Source organism: Schistocerca serialis, unplaced genomic scaffold (genome assembly GCF_023864345.2).
Source record: "Schistocerca serialis cubense isolate TAMUIC-IGC-003099 unplaced genomic scaffold, iqSchSeri2.2 HiC_scaffold_511, whole genome shotgun sequence".
In the NCBI taxonomy this organism is placed as follows: Eukaryota; Metazoa; Arthropoda; class Insecta; order Orthoptera; family Acrididae; genus Schistocerca; species Schistocerca serialis.
In genome coordinates, this window is record NW_026048093.1 from 7,501 (window position 1) to 15,000 (window position 7,500).

The window sequence follows — 7,500 nt, forward strand, 5'->3', positions numbered from 1 at the left end:
CCGACATCCGCCATTGCTCAGCTAAGCCACGAACACCCACACATGTCCTACACAGGGGTGCACCCAACATCACAATACTGCCTCCTGTCACAGTACACAAACAATGGCAGGAATGAAAGACACAGATCTGCCACAACCTTGGAATCGGAGCGCCGCCTGTCATGAGCCACAAGTGCATCCTGACGTGACAAATCGGATGATCCCGCAGGCATGCACTTACGATAATCACTATCAACGAACCTGCCGCCCCCTCCCCCCCCAAAATACACCTTTCCCTACAACGTGTACCTTAACCTAAGCTATATTGTACCTTAACCTAAGCGATATTGTACCTTAACCTAAGGTATATCGTACCTTAACCTAACCTACATTGCGCCTTCACCTAACCTACGTTGTACCTTAACCTAACCTACGTTGTACCTTAACCTAACCTACGTTGTACCTTAACCTAACCTACGTTGTACCTTAACCTAACCTACGTTGTACCTTAACCTAACCTACGTTGTACCTTAACCTAACCTACGTTGTACCTTAACCTAACCTACGTTGTACCTTAACCTAACCTACGTTGTGCCTTAACCTAACCTACGTTGTGCCTTAACCTAACCTACGTTGTGCCTTAACCTAACCTACGTTGTGCCTTAACCTAACCTATGTTGTGCCTTAACCTAACCTATGTTGTGCCTTAACCTAACCTATGTTGTGCCTTAACCTAACCTATGTTGTGCCTTAACCTAACCTATGTTGTGCCTTAACCTAACCTATGTTGTGCCTTAACCTAACCTATGTTGTGCCTTAACCTAACCTATGTTGTGCCTTAACCTAACCTATGTTGTGCCTTAACCTAACCTACGTTGTGCCTTAACCTAACCTACGTTGTGCCTTAACCTAACCTACGTTGTGCCTTAACCTAACCTACGTTGTGCCTTAACCTAACCTACGTTGTGCCTTAACCTAACCTACGTTGTGCCTTAACCTAACCTACGTTGTGCCTTAACCTAACCTACGTTGTGCCTTAACCTAACCTACGTTGTGCCTTAACCTAACCTACGTTGTGCCTTAACCTAACCTACGTTGTGCCTTAACCTAACCTACGTTGTGCCTTAACCTAACCTACGTTGTGCCTTAACCTAACCTACGTTGTGCCTTAACCTAACCTACGTTGTGCCTTAACCTAACCTACGTTGTGCCTTAACCTAACCTACGTTGTGCCTTAACCTAACCTACGTTGTGCCTTAACCTAACCTACGTTGTGCCTTAACCTAACCTACGTTGTGCCTTAACCTAACCTACGTTGTGCCTTAACCTAACCTACGTTGTGCCTTAACCTAACCTACGTTGTGCCTTAACCTAACCTATGTTGTGCCTTAACCTAACCTATGTTGTGCCTTAACCTAACCTATGTTGTGCCTTAACCTAACCTATGTTGTGCCTTAACCTAACCTATGTTGTGCCTTAACCTAACCTATGTTGTGCCTTAACCTAACCTATGTTGTGCCTTAACCTAACCTATGTTGTGCCTTAACCTAACCTATGTTGTGCCTTAACCTAACCTATGTTGTGCCTTAACCTAACCTACGTTGTGCCTTAACCTAACCTACGTTGTGCCTTAACCTAACCCATATTGTACCTTAACCTAACCCATATTGTACCTTAACCTAACCCATATTGTACCTTAACCTAACCCATATTGTACCTTAACCTAACCCATATTGTACCTTAACGTAACCTAATTTGTGCCTTAACGTAACCTAATTTGTGCCTTAACGTAACCTAATTTGTGCCTTAACGTAACCTAATTTGTGCCTTAACGTAACCTAATTTGTGCCTTAACGTAACCTAATTTGTGCCTTAACGTAACCTAATTTGTGCCTTAACGTAACCTAATTTGTGCCTTAACGTAACCTAATTTGTGCCTTAACGTAACCTAATTTGTGCCTTAACGTAACCTAATTTGTGCCTTAACGTAACCTAATTTGTGCCTTAACGTAACCTAATTTGTGCCTTAACGTAACCTAATTTGTGCCTTAACGTAACCTAATTTGTGCCTTAACGTAACCTAATTTGTGCCTTAATGTAACCTAATTTGTGCCTTAACGTAACCTAATTTGTGCCTTAACGTAACCTAATTTGTGCCTTAACGTAACCCATGTTGTGCCTTAACGTAACCCATGTTGTGCCTTAACGTAACCCAATTTGTGCCTTAACGTAACCCATGTTGTGCCTTAACCTAACCTATATTGTGCCTCAACCTAACCTATATTGCGCCTTAACCTGACGCACGTTGTCGCTGAACCTGCTCTGTAATTGTTATGCAACTCGTTAAATTAGTGTAGTGTTGCCTAACCGCAACCCTCGCAATATAGTTCGCTATTCGCACTGCCCGGTCCCCTGTGTATCGCGTCATGTTAAACACCTTGCAGGTGTTGCTGACTTTCCACATGCTCCTGCTATACACTGTAATGTGGATAGCAGCAGGACGTACATGCCCCCCCCCCTTCCCCCCTGCCTTCGCAAGCTGGTCGTTGAGAAGTTTGCATGTTCAATGCCCTTCGCATGCCGACGTACTCAGCCTACGTTGTGGTACGGCCTGTCACCTGTCCGCCGATGTACGCAAAACCCACAAACTGTACTGCACATTGGTCCGTATGTACTGAATGATACATCGTGGCACATGTGTGACCGTACGACGACTGCGCCTAGCAACGGCAGACCATACAGTCCAAATATTGTGCACGCAGCTACGTGTCGTCTCCCTATAAGAGCTGGATTGCAGTGTGGTACGCCATTCAGACGTGTGGGAGGAACGGACGCCCTGGATGGCGATCAGCATGAGCAGTCTGTTGATGTAGTGGAGCGTGTATTCGGACGTAGTCGTCTCTTCTCACACACCGTGATAGCATGTTGCACCGCGTTCCACATCTGCGACATCCTGCAGAGGCCGGCTGACAGTCGTTCGCGCAATGGACACCGCATACGTACGGGGGCTACCTTCCACGTGTTCTCGAGGCGTGCACATGTTGTTGCGTCTATGTGGGCAGACGTAGTGTGTTGTGACACCTGACACAGGCATGCAATACTCGTTGCAAATGGCGATGGACGTCTACGTTTGCTGGTGACGTTACGCAAATGAACAACAGGTAACCCGTTGTGGTGCGGTTGTTCTCGCTAGAGGTGAATCAGTGTTGGCGACGATCGGTCGAGCTATTAACCGGTTGTTTCAGGGATACCCACCATGCCCACGAACGTGAAAGGGGACCCACCATGCCCACGAACGCGAAAGGGGATCTGGGTGTGAGGCGATACGCGGCGGTGGCTGGGTGGGACCGTCCCCGGCCGGTGAGGGGGGGCCGCCCGGCGTGCTGGCAGCGCGGTGCGTGGGCGCACGCGCTACAGCCGGCTGGTGGGGGCGGCCAGTGGCAGGCGCGCCGGCCGACGGACGCGGCAGGCGGCGCAGCTGCGCGCCGGCGCCCCCTGCTCGCGGCGCCTTGCGGCCAAAGTAGGTCCTCGCGGGCCCGGTGCGAAGCGCGGTGGCCATCTGCAGTGTGCTGGTCCGATTGAGGACTGTGTGCGCTGAGGATGCGCCGCCGCCCGGCGCTCGGCGCCGCGACGCCGTCTGCTGCTCGGTCGCCCCAGCGGTTCTCGCAGGTGGTTTGTATCGCAGCTGTGCGGACGTGTTGGCGCGTGCGCTGTGCTGGGAGAGTTCGCTTCGGCACCCAAGTGGGGCTTTTGTCCTTCTGTGGCGCTGGCGTTGGAGCTGCCGGTCACCGTAGGTGGCGCGTGTTGTCTCCCGCCGGCAATGCCACGACAGCACGCTCCCGGGCTTCTGTCGGCAGCGGCAAGCTCAGTTGGGAGCACGGGTGGTCGCACCTAAAGCGTCTACTCGCCTAACTCCGGGCGATTGCGCCTCTCTCGAACCCGACCAAGTACTTAGGACGGCGCTGCGCGCCGCCGGGACCTGAGAGGGTTTCGAGGTGTGTTGTGCAGGGGAGCTCAGCCTCCTCCTGTTTGCAGAATAATTGAGCGGACGCTTGCGTGTTCGCGCGGGCCCCCGGGACACACTCCCGGGCGGCCGGCTGCTCAGCTCTAGTTGACGCAGCTCCCTGGTTGATCCTGCCAGTAGTCATATGCTTGTCTCAAAGATTAAGCCATGCATGTCTCAGTACAAGCCGCATTAAGGTGAAACCGCGAATGGCTCATTAAATCAGTTATGGTTCCTTAGATCGTACCCACGTTACTTGGATAACTGTGGTAATTCTAGAGCTAATACATGCAAACAGAGTCCCGACCAGAGATGGAAGGGACGCTTTTATTAGATCAAAACCAATCGGTCGGCTCGTCCGGTCCGTTTGCCTTGGTGACTCTGAATAACTTTGGGCTGATCGCACGGTCCTCGTACCGGCGACGCATCTTTCAAATGTCTGCCTTATCAACTGTCGATGGTAGGTTCTGCGCCTACCATGGTTGTAACGGGTAACGGGGAATCAGGGTTCGATTCCGGAGAGGGAGCCTGAGAAACGGCTACCACATCCAAGGAAGGCAGCAGGCGCGCAAATTACCCACTCCCGGCACGGGGAGGTAGTGACGAAAAATAACGATACGGGACTCATCCGAGGCCCCGTAATCGGAATGAGTACACTTTAAATCCTTTAACGAGTATCTATTGGAGGGCAAGTCTGGTGCCAGCAGCCGCGGTAATTCCAGCTCCAATAGCGTATATTAAAGTTGTTGCGGTTAAAAAGCTCGTAGTTGGATTTGTGTCCCACGCTGTTGGTTCACCGCCCGTCGGTGTTTAACTGGCATGTATCGTGGGACGTCCTGCCGGTGGGGCGAGCCGAAGGCGTGCGACCGCCTCGTGCGTGCTCGTGCGTCCCGAGGCGGACCCCGTTGAAATCCTACCAGGGTGCTCTTTATTGAGTGTCTCGGTGGGCCGGCACGTTTACTTTGAACAAATTAGAGTGCTTAAAGCAGGCAAGCCCGCCTGAATACTGTGTGCATGGAATAATGGAATAGGACCTCGGTTCTATTTTGTTGGTTTTCGGAACCCGAGGTAATGATTAATAGGGACAGGCGGGGGCATTCGTATTGCGACGTTAGAGGTGAAATTCTTGGATCGTCGCAAGACGAACAGAAGCGAAAGCATTTGCCAAGTATGTTTTCATTAATCAAGAACGAAAGTTAGAGGTTCGAAGGCGATCAGATACCGCCCTAGTTCTAACCATAAACGATGCCAGCCAGCGATCCGCCGCAGTTCCTCCGATGACTCGGCGGGCAGCCTCCGGGAAACCAAAGCTTTTGGGTTCCGGGGGAAGTATGGTTGCAAAGCTGAAACTTAAAGGAATTGACGGAAGGGCACCACCAGGAGTGGAGCCTGCGGCTTAATTTGACTCAACACGGGAAACCTCACCAGGCCCGGACACCGGAAGGATTGACAGATTGATAGCTCTTTCTTGATTCGGTGGGTGGTGGTGCATGGCCGTTCTTAGTTGGTGGAGCGATTTGTCTGGTTAATTCCGATAACGAACGAGACTCTAGCCTGCTAACTAGTCGCGTGACATCCTTCGTGCTGTCAGCGATTACTTTTCTTCTTAGAGGGACAGGCGGCTTCTAGCCGCACGAGATTGAGCAATAACAGGTCTGTGATGCCCTTAGATGTTCTGGGCCGCACGCGCGCTACACTGAAGGAATCAGCGTGTCTTCCTAGGCCGAAAGGTCGGGGTAACCCGCTGAACCTCCTTCGTGCTAGGGATTGGGGCTTGCAATTGTTCCCCATGAACGAGGAATTCCCAGTAAGCGCGAGTCATAAGCTCGCGTTGATTACGTCCCTGCCCTTTGTACACACCGCCCGTCGCTACTACCGATTGAATGATTTAGTGAGGTCTTCGGACTGGTACGCGGCATTGACTCTGTCGTTGCCGATGCTACCGGAAAGATGACCAAACTTGATCATTTAGAGGAAGTAAAAGTCGTAACAAGGTTTCCGTAGGTGAACCTGCGGAAGGATCATTACCGACTAGACTGCATGTCTTTCGATGTGCGTGTCGTGTCGCGCAACACGCAGCTACCTGTACGGCTCGCAGTAGCCGTGCGCTGCGTGCGGAACCACGCGTTCGTCTCAAAACTAACGGCAATGTTGTGTGGTACGAGCGCTGAAGCGCTGGAGCGGCTGGCCTGCGGCACCTGGCGCCTGGCGCCGGTTTTGAATGACTTTCGCCCGACTGCCTGTCCGCTCCGGTGTGGAGCCGTACGACGCCCATCGGCCGTGAGGCCGTTGGACACTGAACGCTGGAACAGGGCCGCCACACGCCTCAGTCCCGCCTATGCAACTGTCTCGAAAGAGATGGTGGAAACTATGAAAAGATCACCCAGGACGGTGGATCACTCGGCTCGTGGGTCGATGAAGAACGCAGCAAATTGCGCGTCGACATGTGAACTGCAGGACACATGAACATCGACGTTTCGAACGCACATTGCGGTCCATGGATTCCGTTCCCGGGCCACGTCTGGCTGAGGGTCGGCTACGTATACTGAAGCGCGCGGCGTTTGCCCCGCTTCGCAGACCTGGGAGTGTCGTGGCCGCCTGTGGGGCCGGCCGCGTCTCCTTAAACGTGCGATGCGCGCCCGTCGCCTGGCGGTTCGCATACCGGTACTTACTCGGTAGCGTGCACAGCCGGCTGGCGGTGTGGCGTGCGACACCTCGTACAACGACCTCAGAGCAGGCGAGACTACCCGCTGAATTTAAGCATATTACTAAGCGGAGGAAAAGAAACTAACAAGGATTCCCCCAGTAGCGGCGAGCGAACAGGGAAGAGTCCAGCACCGAACCCCGCAGGCTGCCGCCTGTCGTGGCATGTGGTGTTTGGGAGGGTCCACTACCCCGACGCCTCGCGCCGAGCCCAAGTCCAACTTGAATGAGGCCACGGCCCGTAGAGGGTGCCAGGCCCGTAGCGGCCGGTGCGAGCGTCGGCGGGACCTCTCCTTCGAGTCGGGTTGCTTGAGAGTGCAGCTCCAAGTGGGTGGTAAACTCCATCTGAGACTAAATATGACCACGAGACCGATAGCGAACAAGTACCGTGAGGGAAAGTTGAAAAGAACTTTGAAGAGAGAGTTCAAAAGTACGTGAAACCGTTCTGGGGTAAACGTGAGAAGTCCGAAAGGTCGAACGGGTGAGATTCACGCCCATCCGGCCACTGGCCTCCGCCCTCGGCAGATGGGGCCGGCCGCCCGCGCGGAGCAATTCGCGGCGGGGTCGTGTCCGGTTGCCTTTCCACTCGCCGCGGGGCGGGGCCGTTCCGGTGTGCGGTGGGCCGCACTTCTCCCCTAGTAGGACGTCGCGACCCGCTGGGTGCCGGCCTACGGCCCGGGTGCGCAGCCTGTCCTTCCGCGGGCCTCGGTTCGCGTCTGTTGGGCAGAGCCCCGGTGTCCTGGCTGGCTGCCCGGCGGTATATCTGGAGGAGTCGATTCGCCCCTTTGGGCGCTCGGGCTCCCGGCAAGCGCGCG

At 53.4% G+C, this 7,500-nt stretch overlaps 3 non-coding genes across 3 annotated transcripts in view; all 3 read left to right on the forward strand.

The window, feature by feature from the left end:
• Positions 1 to 4,100: 4,100 nt before the first annotated feature.
• Positions 4,101 to 6,009, forward strand: LOC126447534 (small subunit ribosomal RNA). The gene has a single exon (XR_007583742.1). It is a non-coding gene; the product is annotated as a small subunit ribosomal RNA (ribosomal RNA).
• A 353-nt stretch (positions 6,010 to 6,362) lies between these two features.
• On the forward strand, positions 6,363 to 6,517 carry LOC126447543 (5.8S ribosomal RNA). The gene has a single exon (XR_007583750.1). It is a non-coding gene; the product is annotated as a 5.8S ribosomal RNA (ribosomal RNA).
• A 188-nt stretch (positions 6,518 to 6,705) lies between these two features.
• The window catches only part of LOC126447540 (large subunit ribosomal RNA), a 4,220-nt gene continuing 3,425 nt past the window's right edge, over positions 6,706 to 7,500 (forward strand). The window contains exon 1 of the ribosomal RNA XR_007583747.1: positions 6,706 to 7,500. This exon is cut by the window's right edge and continues 3,425 nt beyond it. This is a non-coding gene — a ribosomal RNA (large subunit ribosomal RNA).